Below are 21,339 nucleotides of genomic sequence, written 5' to 3'. Positions count from 1 at the left end.
CAGCATATCCTCACTAGACCCCAATTAAAGAAAACGTAAGCATATAAAATCTGTCTCCAGTTTAGGAAAAGTCGTCTGGAAGATTTAAGCATACAACAGGATTGAAGAGGTCTCTGCCATGCAAGACAGTGCTGTCAAATAAATAATTTCAAGACACAGAGATCTGAGGAGTGCAGGACACAGGCATTCAGAATCACTTACTAGGCAAGCACCAGCCCTGAGGTCCCATTAATAGATTTTACTTATCAGAAAGCAGCTTCTGAAGAATTGTTTAGACATCCTATCCATTGCAACCATGCAATCAATCAAAATTTATCCTTAGGTTGGACTGCTTATTATAAAAACTTTTTAATTTCATGTATTTTTCTTACATTTAACATTAAGAGGCTATTTGATTTGATGGACAAGCTAAAAACGTACCATTGTCACCACTTCTTATAACAAGCCTTTCTTTACATCTCTATTTAAAACTTTTTGCCTGTATATGTAATAAACTCCCATCACTACTACTTCTCTTTCTTTACATACTGTCTTCCATTAAGTACAAACATACTTTACAATTTCGCATACCAAGTTCATGACCTCACACACCAAAGTAACATTAAACACTACTCTTCAATCCGTCTGTTGAGGGCTGTGCAGTCCCGTGCTTTGCTCAGTTGTCTGCCATACCTCCTACATTTGGTATGATAAGCAAAACTATATTGTGCAGATTCCCAATGTCTTTAGGGATTGTTTGCAGACAATATTCTCTGACAGAAAATGGTAGAAACAACTTTGGAAAGACTCTGATTTCTCCTCAAACCTTGAAAAAGCTAAGGAAGCAGAAAACTATAATAAATAGTAGCAAGCATCTTCTGTTCCACCACTACAATTCTAGCTTTTAAGTATTTCAATTGTATTTTTTTTTAATGTGATAAAAAATGTTCACAAGTGCTAGCTAATGTACATTTTCAGCCTTACTCACAACAATGCTGTCAGATCCTTGCAGGGAATCTGTCAAATTAGAGCAATGAGATCACTTCCCCCAAACAAAACCCTCCTGCTGCCAGCAACTCAAATTACTGATCTCCCCTTAGAAAGCTCAATTACTTAATGTTAATTAACAGATTCCAGGAGTAACTGTTGCATTTAAGACAAATGTAGCAACCTAGCTGTCCCCTTTGAATTTGCTCATCGTACCATCAAATCCAGTATTTATTAAACAGGTAAAAGTCATGACACCCATTTTACTAATGAGGAACAGAGGGGAAGGAACTCACTTCTAAAATCATGCAATAAACCAAGACAAAAAAAGATGAAGAACAAAATGTAGAATACTAGATACCAGTCTCCCTCCATACCAAGAAGAACACATGTAAATCTACACTTAAGGGTAAGAATTAGATGAGCTACTTACACTCACACAGTGAAGGCAAAGAAAATTTAACTCCCCCAGTGCAATAGCAGAACAGAGATAATTCAATAGAGTGGGTTTTGTTTCTGTTTTTTTGTTTGTTTGTTTTTTAATGTTTTTAAATGACTGGAGATTTATGGCATATCACAAAGAAGAAATTTTTACCAGCAAACAGAAATTGGCCTCTATCAAACTGCCACTACTTATTGCAACAGTCTTGAGTAAGAACCAAGGAAGTGATGAAAATATGGGACAGTTTTTGTGTTTGGTAGAGGATTTGCAAAGCTTTTGCACAGCTTGTCCATGCCCTATGCATATGAAAAAAGCTTCAATCTCTCCCTCAGAAGCATCTCCCACACATGTACTTTGTGTGTACATTTTCTTCCAGACAGCAGCATAAGAATTCCTACAGATTGTTTGCAGCCTCCCACTCACCACCTTCAGACACCTTCAGCAGGAAGGGTAACAGCACAGCTTTCCTACAGATTGCCCTAGGAGGGAGCAAGGGAAAGCAGAAAATAGACCTTGCTTGTAAACTCAACACAGCAAAGCATTGCGATCTACCTGATAGATACAGGGAGGAGAAGGCTCAAAGCAACTGAGAAACACAACATTGTTCAAGAAAGCCAAAAAGGCAAATGGAGAATGATGGTTAAATGTCCTCTTCAATTTGCTTTACACAATAGGGCATTTTCTGCAGATGACTAGAAAACCTGTCCCTGCAGTGAAAGGCACATTTTCCAGGAGTCTAGCACCACAGAAGAGCAGCAACTGAAGCTCAAAGTGAACAAGCAAAACCAACCAATCGAATCGCCTCCAGTTTAAAAGATGACAGCAATAAAGCCAAGCATCAACTATTCCATTTTTCCTGAGTAAGAGACTAATCTAGAGAACTGTATCAGATGGAAGTCCTAGAAATCAATAATGCCCCAGGAAATGGGGGAGGTTTACTTGTTCAAACAGCACTGTATAGCAAAAAGTGAACACTTTACAGCGTGCCCTAAATTGGGACTAAAGGATCAAAGGAAAATGGCTTCACAGACAGACAATAACAAGAAGGAAAAAAATAATCCTGGAAGCTTGACAACTTTCACCATTGCTTGAAGGTGTCTGCCTGGGATACACATGCCCAAATTGGTAGGACATACTGAAGCCTTCTATAGCCTACCCAAGTTTTCTTGTGAGTGGTCCATTTCTATTGCAGAGGAAGGTGGAAGCTGTGATTGACTTCAAGTGTACCTCTTCCTTGAGCACAGCACAGCTGAGATGACTTTGCTAGCACTTCCACTTTCCCATTTTCAGAGGCTGGGAACTGATAAATATGTATTAAATCACTCAGCAGGCATTCAAAAGTGAAATCCCTTAGCTTTGTGACATGAAGCAGAGGAGAGAATGGTCATGCTGAAGGAAGATTAGGTAGCAAATATTACACCACCTTATGTGACGAACTGCTGACGCTATCTACACCATCCCAGACACACAGCATTATAAGCTAATTATCTAAAGTGAGCAAAACAGCACAAAACGTATAATTGCCACATTATTTGGGAAAAATATGCATACTTGAGAAAAAGGTGCTAACTAAACCAAACCAAGGAGAAATACAAATCCTACTGAAGTAAAATATTTTGGTCTATTGGACTAAAGGATGGTAGAGATTTGGAGAGGCAGTGAAAACAAGATGTCAGATATGTTATTTAATTGAGTAGCGTTCCTTTATGTTTGAATGGTCCTAAAGTTTGCCCAAGCGTCCATTCTGGTTATATTTTGGCCTACCACTTACACCTAGGGATGTAATTTTCCACGCTTCATCTAAGCATATTGATGTGTTTGACTATGCAGTATGTTACAGAGATGAATGCTATTTATTTATTTTAATTATAAAGTTTTGAAGCATCACACATGTGTCTCAAAAGGAAATTTTCAGATAACAGTTAGATAAGGAGGGACTTCTGTATCTTCAAGGAACCTGCCAAAAGTAACCTATGGTTTGTGTTGCCCTCCTCAATTCGAGGTATAAGCTCAGCGCAAGTCTTGGAGGATTGCTTTTCAATCTCTGTGATTTTCCACTCAGTTTTGTTTTAGGAAGATGAAAAAGACACAAAACTCATTACAAAGAAAATATCTATTAAGAGCTGATTATTATTTTGTCCTTACTGGCATACACAAACAGCTCCACCAAAACAAAATCACAGTGATTTCCTCACAGGGTGAGGAAAGACAGCTACTAAAGAAACAGAGTGGAATTCTAAAACTTAATAGACATAAAACTTAAACTACGAAGGAAAAAAAAAAAACTGATCTATTTTTAAAGGAATTGACAATGTTGTTTCTAGCAGCTCTTGAAAAGGAACTACACTGAATACAAATTAGTTTCTCAGTTTAATTTATCCAAGCAAAAGTTTGACTGGTATTTCCAAAATAACTGAGGTTTTGCCCAGCACTCATCTTGAGAAAACAAAAGATTGATGATTTGCAGCAGATTCTTATCTGTCGTCTTGCACTGTAATGACATGAAGTTCTTGGAGAGAACTATGAGAAAGAGACAGCTATGTAAACCAGACTTTTGTAAACAAAAATGCAGGAAAGCCCTTCTTTACAAGTGGCTTTAAAACACAGAGCAGAATCACACTTCAACAAAGTATATATATAGCACATTTCTAAAATTAGTTAATGTTTATAAACTGTACTTAAGTTTGGAATATTAATTATAATCCATCATCGTGACAAATACCGTGATCTGAAAAACTTTAAGCAGCCTTAGAGAGCAGAGAGAGCAATTAAGGAATATGAGCCGCTGCTTCCAGCCTGTAAAGTTACATGAACGTCCTATGCTTTCCCACTGGAAATGGGTTACTCGTTCTTCTAATTGTAAGCTCCTAGATAGCTATTTTAAGCTTTTTTTGTTTGGAGCTGTCAGGGAAGACAGTTGCTAGCAACAAAGAGAGCAGTACTCACTCCAGCATACAGGAATTACAGAAGGCCCTAAAGTCAGAATGGCAGAGAGCAAGCCAAAAACTTCTTGCTGTGCTCGCACTCACATAACTGACATAGCCACAGTGCATCCTTCACTCTACATGCCTCTGCCACCACAAACACACCAGCTGCAGCACTGGATGGACACACCCCAGAGACACACCAAATCTCTCTGCACTTTTGCCCTGAGAAGAAAATGCATGTGACTGCATTAAGCCATAACAAGAAAGACTGCTGCAGGTTCAGTTATTTCCATCTTAACCTCTCCAGCACTCCCAGCACAAAGCCGGACAGATACGTAGGTGGCCCAATGTACAGAGTTTGGGTGCTTCACAAATTCCTTCAAGGCTTTGCAAGAGGTAACAGCCTACATACTATAGGAGAAGAGGAAAGGGAAAAGTCGGAGAGATGGTACTTTCCATTCCTGTAAGTTTCTTCATAAGAAATACAGATGCGCTTAACAGTTAGATCATAGCTCTTGGACAACGTGCATTGCACCATCCAGCAGTCATCATCGGCTTCACATGGCTGGCTGGAGAACAGATGTGATGAAAACACAGGGAGAACTTGAGAGGATCTGGGATCAAATTCCAGCTCTGCTACAGACATTTATCTTAAGCAAGCCACTTCAGATCCATTCATAAAATGAGAATAATACCTGAATGAATATCAAGGTATTGTGTTTAAGTATTTTGAGGTCATAAAAGTGATATTATCTTTAACACTACCCACTAATACACCAGACAAAGATTGTTCTACAGAGAGCTTAAATGTAATTTGAGACATGATGCAACAGCATAGCGATAACCAAAGAAAGAGGAGGCCAAAAATATGAAGGAAAAAGGTCACAAAAATATTAACACACAGTTGTTCTTTTGTTATATGCCTCTCTCTGCCTTACTCTGCCCAGAAATATATTTACCTAATATGGATCAGTGCTGATCATGGTTTGTCCACATCTACATTTGCAGCCTGCCAGATGCCAGAACTGACTGAGCTAATCTGTTACAAAAATACTAATAGCAGAGATAGGACTTCAGATCAGATGATGTATTTTAAGAAGTCTTGTCACTGCTGAATATAAGAGAATCTCCTTATTGAGCTGGTCTGTTACAGTAAGACCTTGATTGACAATGCAGCTAACCAACTGAACATTAGTTAATAGTAGAGGTAGGAGCAGTGAAAGACAGGAGTAAATGTAACTATCACAGAAATTCAAAGAACAAGGAGCCCGGAAAACACTCAGATTTTGTCTTCTTTAATTGAAGAAACAGAGCATCCTTCAGGCCCTTGGATTCAGAACTCCCTGCCAGTTACTTGCCCAAAGCCAGACTCTCCTCCATTTAGAGTAAAAGATTTCAGCGGAGGGAAGAACAGATGGTTGGCGTCAATACTGGATCAAATCCAAAGTAAGTTTCATCCATTCCTATAGTGGCTAGTTCGTGTACTTATTGACCAAACCAATTCTGTAAAGCACTTTGACAACTGGGCACAAGTGACACCAGCCTCAAACTTACTCAGAGCAAAGTCATAAAATTCCTGAAAGAAGCAGCTCTACAGCCTTAGTTGAAACAAAACTACCTGCCCAGCACTTTGTAACCAACATTGAAAAAAACCGTTCAATAACAGCACAAGGAAAAATGTCCTTTACTAAGAATCATTGCTAAGCTATTTTAAATTGAGCAAAGAACTCAATTATTAGTAAAAGACAAAATTAAAGTCACAACGATTATGTTAAATATGAAAGGAGAAACAGAAACTTTTGTGTTTACCCACCTGCACATGGAATTCTGTGAGAGTTAAGCAGATTAGAAGTATTTTCATTTCCTTCTACGTTTATATAGTTCACTCTACAAATACATTCTAATTGAAGTTATAACGTTCTGGTTCACTCACCCAATATTACGCTTTAAGTAGCTATATTTGCTGAGGATATGACTGCCAATAAAACCAACAGTAAGTCCTTCCCACTTGTGAAAAAAACAGGTCATGAATGACACACACAATCTTACTGGAAAAGCAGGTAAGAGCATCAGTTCTAAGCATTTGTCCACTTCCAAAATAAATTGCTAAGTATTTAAAAATAATAATAATAATAAATTTAAGAACAAAAGGCTGACTAACTAACTGACTCTTTGGGTGTATGGATTCAATCAACCTGATCCTCCTACTCTGAAGAAAAAAGAAATTCTGAGACCAATATTCCTTTATAATCGTAACACATTCGGCGGATCCTAAAGGGTTTTTTTCACCAGCAGGATAACACTCATCTCAAACAGATCACTAGTGCAACTTACATCCCACAGCTTCTGATGACTTTACTATTTTTAACAGGTCTCCAAACAATAAGAAAGAATATCCAGCCTTCTGCCAGCAGACTGGTGTTTGTTACACAGAAACAAACACTTTGTTTTCCCTGCTGGAAAAGCATTTGGGATGCATGGAGCAACTGAGGCAGAAAAGCATTCTACTAGATTTTACACTGAATAATAAAGCTTTAGTTTCAGAGAAGTAGTAAAATGAACTTACACACAAACAAACTTGCTGTTATGGGACTGCTTAATGTTTAAATAACACTTTGCAATGGCTAAAGCAATATATTAACACCAACCATCCAACCTCATCCCGTACCTAACGTGCAGCATTCTGTAGGTCTAAGAGGTAAACACAAAGAGAGAAAGTGACTTGCTTTGCACTAAAGAGTAAGCATGTAGCCAGCAAGCCCCCTCCCTGGAGGCGTTCAAGACCAGGTTGGATGGGGCTTTGAGCAGCCTGGTTTAGTGGGGGTTGGAACTAGGTGATCTTAAAGGCCCCTTCCAACCCACACCATTCTATGATTCTATAATTTTAAGAGATTATTCTTCTGGAATTCCCTGATCTCAATTCCATCCTCTGTTTAATCCTTCACATAGTGCAACTAAAGACTGCATTTGCAAGATGTCAGAGTCTTCATTTTGAACACATGCACTAAAATCTAGAAAAAAAGTATAGAACACTACTAATTAAAACATCCTCTAGAACTTTCCCCACCTTCATGTCACTACTAAAGCTATTTTGATATAGAATTATAGTGTTTTCTCAAGTACATAAAGTTTCACCCACCCATATCTGTGGAAAAGCTCCAGCAGCATTTATGGCAGCATACAATGCCTTTGTACAGTTCACAAGCTCTGCTTGAAACCGCAGGGAAAGGACTCTGCCATTTCTGTGAACATAATTGGATGGAGGGACTGTAGTTTTTATTATTATTATTATTATTATTTTTAATGACAACAGTAGCCAAGTATACTCCCTCTTATTATCCATGGCTTCATTTCTTGGGCTGTAGTATAGAAATTGGATTACAGCATTTTCTATTTTTGCAGTTGCATGGCCCCATAATCACAGAATAATAGCATCATATACTCTTTAACACACTTACTCTGGCAACGCCTCAGTAAGGGAGGGAACTGTGATTATTTCCTTTTTATTGAAGAGGACAAAGTCAGAGAGGGGCTAAAAGATGATTTGTCTGAAGAGGTCTATGACAGAATAGGGAATGCAGCTCACAACTTGCAAGTCTCAAGCTCCTGCCTTTTAATCATCTCTAGTTTGAAATCCCACTCTTAGGTTGGCTAAAGGGCAAATGAAACTTACCTGAAACTTTTATTTCTATTTCAGTCTGCCCACAAGATGCTACAAACTGCCGTGCATAACAATGCATTCAAGAATATAGCAGTCAGTGCAGGTTTATTGTGGATCTAAGAATATTTTTCTGGCTTTTAATAGAGTTGCCACCTATAAGCCATATATGTGCAGCGATACACCAGTCTTGGCTGTATTAGTGCCTAGGACACACAAGGCAGCAATGAAGGAATACTGGGCAGACCTATTCAGGTGCAAGCATGACATTAAGAATAATTTTGTCTCGGGATTAGGTAATAGTGCTGAATAACTACATCACATCTCTTCCCTGCACGCAGAGAAAAGTTAAAGTGAAGAAAGAAGGGAATACACTGATTTATAGCTATGAATAGATTATCTTTGATACATGTTTTCATCTATTTATACTACAATGATCATCACTGGCATACAACACACACTTTGAATTCAGAGAACGAAAAATGGAAGGGGAGACCTCAAACCCAATAAGGCCATAGTTTTAGTAATTAAATGACACATATAATCCTGTCTTCACAACCTCATTCCCAACAACCACTCTAAGGGAATAGAAGTTTCTTCTTTTCCCAAAGCCACCACATCCAAGGCACCACAGACAAGCAGCAGCTTTCAGGCCCACATGAAGCTCAAGTGTATGGATTGCCCTGCCCAGAGGGCACCCTCGTGGAGGCGAGCACCCACTCCCCTGCATTCTCCAAGTGTTTTGGTTAATCCCATCTCCAGGGAAGTTAAGACCACAACTGATGGTGGTTTTTAGAATGAGCGTGGCTGAGATGGCGGCAGCAGCTCATCCTGCCCAGAACTCACAAGAAGCTGAGGGGCCCTGAGGGGCTCTAGCCCCAGAGCTGCTCTGTGGCATGAACAGCAGCCTTTTGGCATGTGGAAGGGGGAAAGCAAAACCAGCGCTTTTGTAGGCACTTAGTTGTGAAATACAATGAAGCATCATGGAGAAAAAAAATAGGGGCAAGGGTTTAAACACAGCACGGGAGATGAAAGTGTGTCTTGCTTTTCCCCTTTCCATAAAAAGCTAAGTATTTATAGCAGCTGCTCACAAAAATAAAAAGCCTTGAGAGTTATGCATGAGGAATGCTAAGTCGCAGCATTACATAGAAAGAAAGAACAAGTAATAATTTGGACACAAGTGTGATGAAATTCACCTATTACAGTAGATTAAGTTATTATGTCAACTCTGTTCCTAAATCTCTCACTACTCATATTCTCAGCTTTGTTCTCTTTCATTGTTGGTAAGTATCTTGAACAATCTGCATGGAAGTTTCCCTTGCAGATGAAACATGCTAAATCAGAGTAACAAAAGTACTGTCAGCCAGAAAACTGAATAACAGAAAAAAATCACACTCATAGCTACCTGTATATTTTAAGACCACCCGGAAAATAAGTTCAGATGACAGAGCGACTTCTAAATTTACATAGTTCCTGTATGTAGAATGTTAAGATCATACAAACTTACAGCTTTGCTTAAGCCAACAAAGTTTCTACTCTCAGGTATCTTGAGCTCACCTTCTCCAGGATGTATAACCCTGGAGTTGGTATAAAGCTTCCCACCTGCACCTGTGCAGAGAATCCCCCCTCTACGCCCCCTGCCATGAAGCAACTTCAGAGGCCCAGGGCTTCTGGCTTTTTTCAAGGCTGAAGAATTTACTACTTCCAATTTTAAACTGAGGCCAAGTACAATGCTTCGTTTCCATTCCTGTTGTATCTCAGAGGAAGCTAATGCAAGGGAAAGGAGAGAAGATAACTAGGAAGAAGAATAAAATACCTCTTTTCTAAAGCCCTAAGTGTATTAGTCTCTGCTTATGCACGGCCTCCTACACCTACGTTCTAGCACATTTTGTCCATTATCTGGAGGATGCTATCCAGTTAAATATACCTAGCTCCACAAAGATATAATGATGTGACAAACTGTTTCAAAAGACATGAATCACCCAATTCAGCATCTGTAAAAATCACAATAAATAGTTCTTAAGTAAATTATCAAAATGTTAATTCCTCTCATTTATTCATTTAATTATATCTTATCCAAATGCAATAGGATGGATTTTGACAGCTACAATTATTAAAAAAGTAATTCAACATTGTAGTTACGCTCTTCATCTAACTTTTAAAGAAATAAAAGGTTGTCCCGTACTTTCCACTTATATTAATACATATACTTTATTTTTACATGGAGATATTTGCACACTGAAGAGGAGCAAACATTTATTTTCTCGCTATGGAAAAAATACTGTGTGCTGAATTTCTCCACTACTATTGTAGGAACTGCTTATAGTTTGAAAGATTTATTATGAATTCTTGAAAATCAACTTTAATTTTTCGTACACATACCTCCCCCTAACATTCATTAGACATTGGATTTAGAGATGTGGATTTTCAACAGCAGCAGCAGGGAGAAAAAAAAATTTAAAAAGCACAAAACATTTGTCATTTGCTCAACTTCCAGTATCACTTCACTAGCTCCCTAGTCAAAATCTAAAATAAGCAGATCTGCAACTGTAATGTTAAAAAAGGAAATTGTTTACCACATTCCACTTTTGAAGCTTTCTATACCTTAAGCAAGTAAAATAACACTTCTGGTGGTCTTTGAATAAATTGTTTATAACAAAACCCATAGCAATAAAGATATTTTGCTTGCCTAGCTGCAGTAGTAAAACTTTCATCAGCAGAAAATGAAAGCATTCTTTTCCTGTTCATTGCGGAAAAGTAACTCTTCCGTAATAATATCCATCCACTCTGTTTCTTGCCATTCTGTGTACTTACAATGATCTCTACTACTGACAGAGATTTAGCTGCTTCACTAAATTTGCCTAGGAATAATTTCCACAGTCATTCTGGGGAGGAGTGAGAGGAGATGTATATTTGTAAATAACACTAACACTCTCCCTTCCTCCCCCAAACAGCAAACCCAAACAAACTGTATACACAAACAAAAATGATTAGCTTTCCAATTCCAGAATTTTGGCTTCAATTCCCTGAAGTAGTTTTGCCCATAAAATCAACATACTGTAAGAATAATCACTGGAGACCAACTTGCTAAGGGTCTTGGAAGGCTGGCCTGTGGAGTGCAGAGAGCTCATGCCAGTGATCTGGTGCAGACTCTTCTGTTGCACAGATCTCAGTGAACGTGCACACCAAAAGCAGTGCTATGCCCTTCTGAGGCTGTGTGGAAAAATCTCCATGTTTAAAAGCAAACACTGACTACCACTTCCTTCCCATGAAAAAGCATAAAGCCTTTAAAAAGAAACGAGAAAAAAAATAAAGAAGAACATCAAAGAATGAAAGGCATAAAACTGCAAATATATCTGCCAACTCAGTCACGAATTAGTCTTTAAGGCATCTGATTCCATCACATGGTCACATGGCCTCCTCTGGACACTTGTACCGTTTCTGTCAGGAGATATGACATTTATTTTAAGGCTCAGAAGGGTATAGTTTTAATTCACATGTTTGCTTTCAGTTTGATACTATTTTTTTCAAAATAGAATCCCATTAGCAATAAGAATTCCCTTTTCATTGAAGTATCTTAGTATTTGAAATAATGAAGAATATTTCATTCAAGTATTCATTAAAGAAAAACAAACAAACAAGCTAGGATTATCTTATACCAGATCCACTACAACAGCATTGTAATTCCTTTCTGAAAAATCCAGTCTGCAGCAGGGGCTTTCATAAGCGCAGTCTGTTGTAATTCTAGCTTAATATTTTCTCTATTTAATACCACATATTTTAGGAAGTATATCTTTAATGACTAAATCTCTTCCAAATCTTCATCTTTTGAAAGACCTTATTTTTATATTCAAAATGACACCTGTATTTTGGAGGTGAGAAAACGTTCTTCCCCCATGCATATCCTGGCAGATAAAGGCTATGTGTTCCTGCGTCCTCTGAGCATACTAACATCCAGTTTTGTTTGTACTTCTGGTACATACACCTCTGGTCCAGATTCACTCACACTGCTGTAAAATAACTGCTCCCAGACATTTTTGTAGGCATCTGTGGATGAATTAATTGTAATGCACAGTCCTCCCTTACTTCATGGCTTGTCACTCCCTAGCTCCTACAGTTTTTCAAACTCCCTAAGATGCCTATCTCATTTCTATTAGGCATCTTATGGAGTAGTGTTCTCAAACTGCTGATGCAAAACACTAGGTAAGAATGAATTTTCATTTATAGCTCTCCCCAGAGAAGTTTTTTCCCTTGCTGAGGAAAACACCGGACTCAGTATGATTACAATCCATCTGTGCACATATTTGGTAGAGAAGTTATTTCCTTTTACAGAAGTTTATATTTATTTAGCTGTAGTACAGCTGTTCCAAAGCCACTTGGAGTCTAAAAGCATGCTTTTCTGATGTTGTGTTTCCCCATGAAATGCATCAGCTGCTGAACAAGAACTCAAGCCCTAGCCTAAAGAAACAGTATCTCTGAAAGGAGTTGTGTTCACCCTGCAGCTGAACTCATCAGCACCAGGGGTCAGGAAGCACAGGCTGCACTCAAAACAAGGCACCTGGCAGCCCCCAGCCCTCACAGGCTGCCATTGTGCCATGAGCTGTGGCTGCTGTGACGCGCAGGGCCCTCTCCATCCATTTAGGCTCCCCCACCTGCCCCTGCCAGGCACTAAACATCCTGCAAAGACAAGCTAGGTGACAGACGGAAATCAGCAGCACGAGCATGGAACCCTGGATGTAGAGGCATCCTGGGATATCGTCATTTCATTTTGGTCTTAATTATGACTACTTGTTTTTCATTTCCATGAGTAATGAATTGCTCTTTCAACTTCTGCATCAGAAAGGAAGTAAGCTTGCTAGAACAATAAATTAGACAGAAGAGCCTCATTACATCACACTGTTCAGACTGTGCAGAAAGGGAATGATTTTTTTGTTTTGTTTTGTTGTTCACGTATTAACTACTCATGCACTACTACCCACATCCTTCAAGAAAAAAAGAAAAAACCTAAAAGTAACTCTCTCTACTGCTTCAGTCCTCAAGTTCCAAGACATGCAATATTTTTGAAGAAATTAAGACCTGAACATAATTGCAGCCTGATCAAAGGTGTTCTCCCTAACACTATCAGGACATTGCTATGGTTTTCCCCTTTTATCTGGCAAGAAGGGAAGAACACTACTTGCAAAGCACATTTTATCTGAAGTCACGACAATAAAGATCCGTGATTGCTAACTAGCTGTAGCCTATCTTGGGCATATATTATACCTATACTGTACAAATACACACATACATGTATTTCATGACTACATACGAAGTAGGTAAGAACCAGTTTAAACTGAAGAAATTCTTCATAAGCAGTTTACTTACATATATTTTTTTCTCAAAATGATATATTATCCCCCTAAACAAACAAGAACCACACAAGCAATCTGATCAAATTATGCAGGCTTTAGCTTATTCACAGAATCTGTGCAGTAACTAAGCAATTGTAGCACTCATTGATTTACATTTGGAAATGAAGCTCATGTAAGTGAACCATCCAGGGCTTCATAGATTTTCTCACTTCCAGAAATTAAAGCTATCAAAAAAGCTATTAAGCAACATTAAAGTGCAACTACATACATGAATATATACACATTATATATATATATATACACATCATATAAATATATGTTTAACTAACAAGCTATTTGTAATAATTCAAATCTTCATGTAAAGTGATCTACAGAGGGGAGAAAACAGATTAAAATATCTTTCAGCAGAATTTTTATTTTATTTTTAAAAGCTACTGTGACAAAGAAAGCTTTTATTCCTGAATCTAGGAACAGCTAAACTAAAATGCTGTGCAAGTGAGGAAGTTATAGATTTATTAAAATTAAGTTAAAAGTAGCTCTGAGGATATGGAGAAGAAAAATTAACTCAAATATATAATACACGCTTTAGAAAAAAAATATTCTACCAAGAAAAAATCATCACTGCCTTCAATTAAGACGTGAGAATGAAGACATTTTTTTCCAGCAACCGTATTTAATAGTAGTTAAGGACTCTTGCTGAACAGATAAGCTGACAGCTGACATCGTTCTGCACATAATATGGAACTTTTCAAATCTTTCTTATTAAAAGAAAAGAATTATTCATGTAAATGCTTTAAAGCAAAACAGACTACAGAAGTCCACTCAGCACGCCAAGTGTTAACCTTTGCTTTATTTCTCCAGCTGCTGCCGTTTCTAAATTTTTTTTTGCAATAACACAGAAAAATCAAATCAGTGGTTCTTTCCATCAAAGTGATTGCTAAGTCATCTGTTCCCAAAATTCAGCATTTGCAAGAAAATCTAAAATGCTGCTATGAGACCACAGTGAATTGTATGAGCAAAGGGAGATGGGGTGACTAAGAGTAATGAAAAGTTCAAGGCGTGTTCATTAAGACAACTGCAAGTAACGCTATCCGCAATGTACTCTGAAGTAACTTATTTCAAATAATAAAGAAATTTTCAGTTAAACTGACAGCATAGTTGAGAATTTCTGACAGCATAAGAGAACAGAATATTAAAGGCCAGAATAAATCCAATTTTCATCCAGAATAAACTCCATGCGACCTTGTATCAGTCCTCCACACAAGGACTGCAGCAGCAGCCAGGAGGATCACACTACAAGGAAGCTTTCTTGTTCATAGTCTTTCTTACGTTTTATGCTAAGCAGTAATAGCTCTGTGCAAGTCATCCATGGGATGAGAACTTATAATAGGAAGGGCAACATTTCTGCAAGACTTCACAGTTGTTACTGTCACTTTTTGATCCTGTTTGCTGTGATGTATAGCCACGGTGAAAAAGCTGCATCAACGACATACAAAATACAACTGTGCTTTTCTGCATAGTGAGTACTTCTCTCCTTGCTTGCAATCCAATAGTACTTGTGTGCAAGACAGCTCTGTCTTTTCCACTTTGCAGCAGTTTGTACCCAGGACCAATTTCAAATCCATGCTACAGCTATTCCCTAGGAAGGTTTGAACCTTAGTAAGGGGTTACAAAATAGCAGTCTACCACCTAAACGATTTTGTTCTCCCCTTTTTCAAACAAGATAGCCTACTATTCTTCAAATATGCTGTGTTGCATGTGACACAGTTTTCTTGTTTGCATAGTGGTATCACATTTTCATGAAAATTTATCAACACCACGCAAAAATACCCAGTGGGAAAGCAAAGGGTTAAAATCCCCATTAAAGTTGCCACAAAGATGCAGTAGCGAGTAACTCAATAAAATATTCACCAAGTTTACTGCATTCAAAGTCCTTACACTTGTCCCCTTCACACAGGGTCACTATGTCCTGCCAATTCATCAGCTCCCAAAAATAAACTAGTTGAGTAACTGAAGATGTCATTTGGTTTTCACATTCCCTTCTATGCATCTAAACTGTACGGTTCAGGTGGGTATTTGAAAACAGTCAGGCGTTCCAGACTCGACCTAGAACAATTTTGCCAAACAAACTCTGCCACTTACAATAACTCAGCTATAGCTGTCATTAAACACAGAATACCACCTCCAAACTGTGCTTTTCTCTCATAAAAAGAAGTCACTTAAAGGAACTGCTTTCTTAAGAATACTTTTAAAACACAAAGCAAAACTGAGTTCTGTTCATCTTCACAATGAAAACCTAACACAGCAGCTGATAGGTTTAAAATAATCTTGGAAAAAACGTCCCAGAACCAAGCACTAAAGGAGAAAGCTGATCAGCCTCTTCCGTTTCTTCTATCTTTAGCATTTTTGATGACGCTGCCAAAGTTACACAACTGTGAAACAAGAAAAAAACCTCAGCATAGGAACCAGACAAATCACCCAAGTGCACAGAACCATAGAGGTAATTGTTCTGTTCGCTGACAACCTGATTTAAAACTGCATGAGTAACCTGGCTAGGTTACTCACACAGAAGTCTCAGTTCCACATCACATATTTCTATAACACACACGAAGGGACCAAGTGTCTCTCAGGAAACAGAAAACTAGCCTTTTAACCAATATGTACAGAGAAATTCCAGTCAAAAGGGCCCATGTGCAAACTACGTGCAAACACTCACATGAATGAAAATGAGTTGCTATACTACCTAAGGCTTAGGTGCCACTGTCCACCGGCAGCGCACAGCACAAACTCTTGGGTTTAACAGAGGGAGCCTATGGCCTTTTCTGAGGAACACAACCAACTCCCTCTTCTCAAACAGTGGGAGTGAGGGGGTGTGACCCCTGCACAAAACTTGCTGGCAACAATGAACAGCAATGGCAACTGCAAATTCAGACTCCCATATTACACCTTCCCCACAAAAGGACCCCAGCAATTAGCTCCTCTGGGTGCAGCAGAGCCTACATCCCTACTGGTGGCATTATGCCATTACTGGCTAGGTCAGAGCATGGCTCTGTAGCCCCTTTGTTAGCACATTAGGAAGGCAATTACCTGCCTTAAAATTAGAAGGATGATAACAAGGCACAAATAATGTAAACTACTGTCAGCAGTGAGATTGCAAGAAAGGGCGAAAGCAAGAAACAGTTTTGCTGCAAGTTCTATAGTGTCAGATAGCATCTTCTCATTGCACAGAGGGTTGTTTTTCACTTGTTTTTTTGTTGTTGTTGGGTTGTTGTTTTTTTTCTTCTTCTTTTTTTTTTTTTTGCCTTCTCTTTCAACTCTGTTTGTTTTTGCTCATAGTTGCCCAACAGCTTGTAAATGTGTAGACTCACGTATTAGAACCAGCAAGTTCCATGACTGGAAGACCTAGTGGTATTTCAGGTCAGGGCAAAGAGCACGCTTGTCTAGGTTCCAAGTACATGCTCCTCACTGCTGACTATTTCAGTTTCAGTATAGGCACCTCATTGCATCTACAGACGGATAAAAGTCTCAATGGAATGATGAATGCAAACACTTCCCCATCCCTCCAGCCACCTGTTGTTAACACTATTCAAACTAGGAGATAAAGCACTAAAAGCACTTGGGGCTGATAAGAGATCAAGAGTAAGATTTTAGTTGAGATTTTTAAAGGCCATTAGCCATTGGACTTCTTGGTAGGAGTATGGCTGCTGTTTCTTAAACATTTTAACCCAATTTTAACATTAGAAAGCACTCTCTAACTTCAATTTCTAGGCTGCATTCCTGCAAATGGGTCTCCATAAGAAGTACTTGTACAATCAATCACAGCACTGCAACCTTCACTAACAGTTCAGATTCTCAAATTTGCTTTCAACAAAAGGGTTATCTATAGATCACCTAAAGGTCTAAGTGTAGTCCACACTTTTGTTACATATTACTCAAACTAAAACGGCACAAAGCTTCAGTAAAACTATATTGGCACAGAACCTGAAAGAAAAATAGCGTAACTGCGAATTTATCTGTAATAAAGCCGAGAATTAGGTGCAGTCTTCTTAATTAGCTCTCATGATGTAAAGAGCAGGAGAAGCAGCCTATCTAGCTAACTGAAAGATTTGAATTATTCTCACAAGCATTCATCAGCAGATTTCTGCTCAAATTTTCAGCAGGAGACTAGAGAAAACCTGAATATTTTGTTCCTTAGCAAATTATTTTTCTGCATTAGAGAACAGAGAGTTGCTGAAAACATCAGTGGCATCGCTGCCTTTTGGCCAACTCACGTGTGAACCGGTTTGAACACTGGAGCTTTCTCGTTTGCTGTTACACATCATCTAACCCAGTGACATTCTACACAAAAGAAGCAGCACCTTGCCAACATGTGCTTTACTACCAACTCCAAACATCGGATAAGCTGTCTGCCTCTTTAAGCACCTATTCCCACCCATGTGGCCAAGAAATTGTTCATGTTGGCAAGTATTTGGGCCACTGCCTTTGCTCTCATACTTGCCTAATTACATCTCTGACTGAGATGCCTTGTGAAGGTACCCACAAACTAGTTAAAAATCATCAGTACAGCCCGAAGGCCAGTGAAAGGTCTCTGAATTACGCTCTTTTGTCTTTTTTAGAGGATGCTTTGCTCCTTCATGACCAGCATGCCCAAATTTTTCATTTGTTTGCTTCCTGTGCTGCACAATTTTGTACAAGTGTGCTTATGTCACTCTTAGGCAAACAAACAAAAAACATGCATCTTTGAATACACGTGCAAGCAGGCAGGGTAGCCTGTCTTAAAATGCCAGGACAGGCTGCCTGAATGAGGAAACTGAATCTTTCAGTATGCAACTTATTAACAGTAGCGGTTGTTATTTAAGTGTTCATCCAGCTGTAGAAGAAAACTTTACAACACAAGGATTCAAATCTACTTTTTATTTATTTTCTGAACAAAGCTCTGTGTTTCTTAATTTCCTGTTTGTAAAGGTAAGCTAACTATGTTAATTTATGAAAATGAAAAACTTCAAGTCTTATTCACATAAGATTTGTTCATTTTTTAAAGAAAAAATTACCAAGCACTGACTTCAGTTAAGTTGGTTGTAAGGCAGCCCATTATTCACTTAAGTGTATAACCCAAGAGCAAGTATCATGCATTCCAACCTTCCTAGGTTCTTATTACCTCAGTATGTCAAATGTTTACTCTTTTTTGCATCACAAATTGAGATCTAAAATGAATCGTATATAAGGAGTTCTACATTCTTCAGCAGTAAAGGAGTATTTTACTACAGAACAACATTTTCTAAGGGAAAAAAACTGCAGTAAGAGCAAAATAAGTCAGCTAGTGTCATACCTGAAATATTTCACTTTCACCGAAGAATGAATAGTGTTAAAGCAAAAAAGGTAAAGAGTAAAAACAGCCCTCAACCTTCAGTAGGAGAGAAGTTTCTATATGTGTTTTGTATACTTGCATATATTTAAAAAAACCATAGTAATAAAGATCACTTAAATATTGAAATTGAATTAGAAAAAATAAAGCCCGTAAACAAATGCAACACTTCGCTCAACTGTTTACTTGCAAGAACACCCTTTATGTCCAAAAGGCTTTCCAAATACCCAAGGACGACAATTTGAACTCTGGTAATAGAAAGAATGCAGTAATGTATTTTAATTCCTAGCTTTCATTCATAGTATATTCATATATTCCTCCTCCAGCATGTCAACATCCATTAAAACATACTTATTGAACAAATTTTGTTGGAGAAAGACTACATGATTTACTCATGTATATATTTGAAATATATATTTTCTAAAAATTTGGGGAAAAAAAAAATCAATAGCTTTCCAATAAACAAATATTTCAAATAAATTAACAATTTTAATTCAATGTAAAGAAGATTCTATTACAAATATTCCTAACATTTAGCATGTCACATGCAGGATAGCACCTAGAATTTAACAAACAAACAAAAAAGGTTCAATAACAACAGCTCAGCTTGGAATTTTCTAAGCTGTGAAATGAAACTAAATGATAAGAACAGTCATTTTTCACTGCCAGTTTCACATATACATGAACATCTTTGGCATGTTAAATTATCATCATGGCAATCGGAATGCCACAGGGTTGTGGCTCTCTTCCTTCTCACCAGGGATTTGGTAGTGCTAGGATTTTGTTCTGAAATGGTATGAAACCAATTTAAAAAAACAGGAAAATACTTCATAAATTTCTCTCTACCCAAAGGTCGTAATTTCCCTCAAACGTAGCAAACTTCACTTTTCAGGAAGTGCTTGAAAGAATGAGCAATACATTACATAGGAAGAAACAAAGCCTGAAAATAAGACAATTTTAATGCCAAAAAAAAAAACAAAAAAAACCCCACAAGTAAAATCCTAAGGATATATTTAACATGCAGCACTTTGTTTTACTTTTCAATATCTGAAGTTACCTAGTCAAGATCAAGAACTGGAATGGTTAAGGATACTGTGAAACTGCAAGAATAGTTGATTCATGTTATTGTAAAACCCTAAATAATATATTTTATGACAGAATGCTAAAAAACAGAAGTAGGAGTCCAAAAGGAGATGCTCAAGGAATCGCAAATACACATAGAAACAGCAGATGAGATTGCACACCTAAGCTTACATGATTACATAAAGTTTGAAATCACACAACATCACTATGCCATAAAGTAGCAATTTTGAGATTATTCAGAATTCTGGAACTATCACAACACACACCACTGACAAGGTGATGAGCATTTGGACAGGTTTAGTGCCCCACAGCACAGCTTCAGAAAACAGATTCCAGTTTACCCACAGTGAAGTGATGCAGCTGATCTAGTAGCTGGGAATTAACCATACAACTCCTCACCACATCCAAACTGTAAGCCAAATCAGTATTTTATAGTCTTCTCAGTTAAATGTTCTTGATAAAAAGATAAGAACAATCCTTGCAGTCAAAACTAATGCATGTCTTGGTCGCTATACCAGTAACAATACCAAACACAATTAAACAATAAATTAAGGTTAACAAGAAAGATATTCAAGCTTTTCTTTACAAACTGTACTCTATAACACCACAGAAAAAAAAGAAACATCTGTTCTCAGCAAAACTGAGTTATGAGATGATGAGAAATTTAAGAGCATATATCAACAGTTTGTGTGCATGCATAAATACACAAACAAATACAATTTATCTTCCCAAAATAAATATGACAAAGAGGATGTATCTATACATATTATGCAAATATAGCCTCTCCTACTAGTGCTGAGGAAGGCCAAGAAACTGAGAACCAGTTTCCACGTGCAAAGATAGTATATAGCAAAGAAGAAGTAAGGTCTGAATACTGACTTGTTTCCAGTTGTTTTCTCTTTCTATGCCAATGCTGAACATGTAACAAAGCAGTAAAGTGAGAAAATGTATTAAAACTGTTTCTTAGTTCACTGCTTCATTAATGGCATTTTGTTTCAATCTTCACCAGTACTTAAGTCAAACAATATAGAAAATTGCAAAGTTTCTCAGAATCTGAAGACTACAAGAAGTTTTATTCCATGTTTTGCTGCAGGTCTTTCAAGATGCTGTTCAATAAATAAATAAAAATACCAACCACTTTGCTACCCCGTCAAATTTTGCTTTTCCCCAGTTTTTAACTTCTTAATCAACAGCAGCTGCAGCTGTCAATGCAAAAAAAAAAAAAAGTATGCACATAATTCGTGCTGAAAATGAATATCCATTTTTTTAAAGATATGAATTTCAAAGAATACCTATCCGTACACATTCCATACTGTATATAGTGGATTATATTAATTCAGGCATAGAAATGAAAGAGGTTAAGCTGCACCCAACTTGATAAAAAGCATCAATATAGAAAAGCAAATAATTAAATTGCAACATTTATTTCTGCATCCCCATTTGCTCATTTGCTCCTGAATACTTGAATGTTGGCTTCAGGCCAAAAGCATACATTCACATTTTTTTCCAGTGAGAAGTATATAGCTCTTTCTCATAACAATTTGTGT

At 37.7% G+C, this 21,339-nt stretch overlaps 1 protein-coding gene across 8 annotated transcripts in view; it reads right to left on the bottom strand.

The window, feature by feature from the left end:
- The window catches only part of ELMSAN1 (ELM2 and Myb/SANT domain containing 1), a 68,092-nt gene that overhangs the window by 29,879 nt on the left and 16,874 nt on the right, over positions 1-21,339 (bottom strand). The gene's annotated exons all lie outside the window — the stretch shown is intronic.

Source organism: Numida meleagris, chromosome 6 (assembly GCF_002078875.1).
Source record: "Numida meleagris isolate 19003 breed g44 Domestic line chromosome 6, NumMel1.0, whole genome shotgun sequence".
NCBI classification, from domain to species: Eukaryota; Metazoa; Chordata; class Aves; order Galliformes; family Numididae; genus Numida; species Numida meleagris.
Note: the sequence above shows the minus strand (reverse complement) of the source record. Positions and strands in the feature narration are given on the sequence as shown.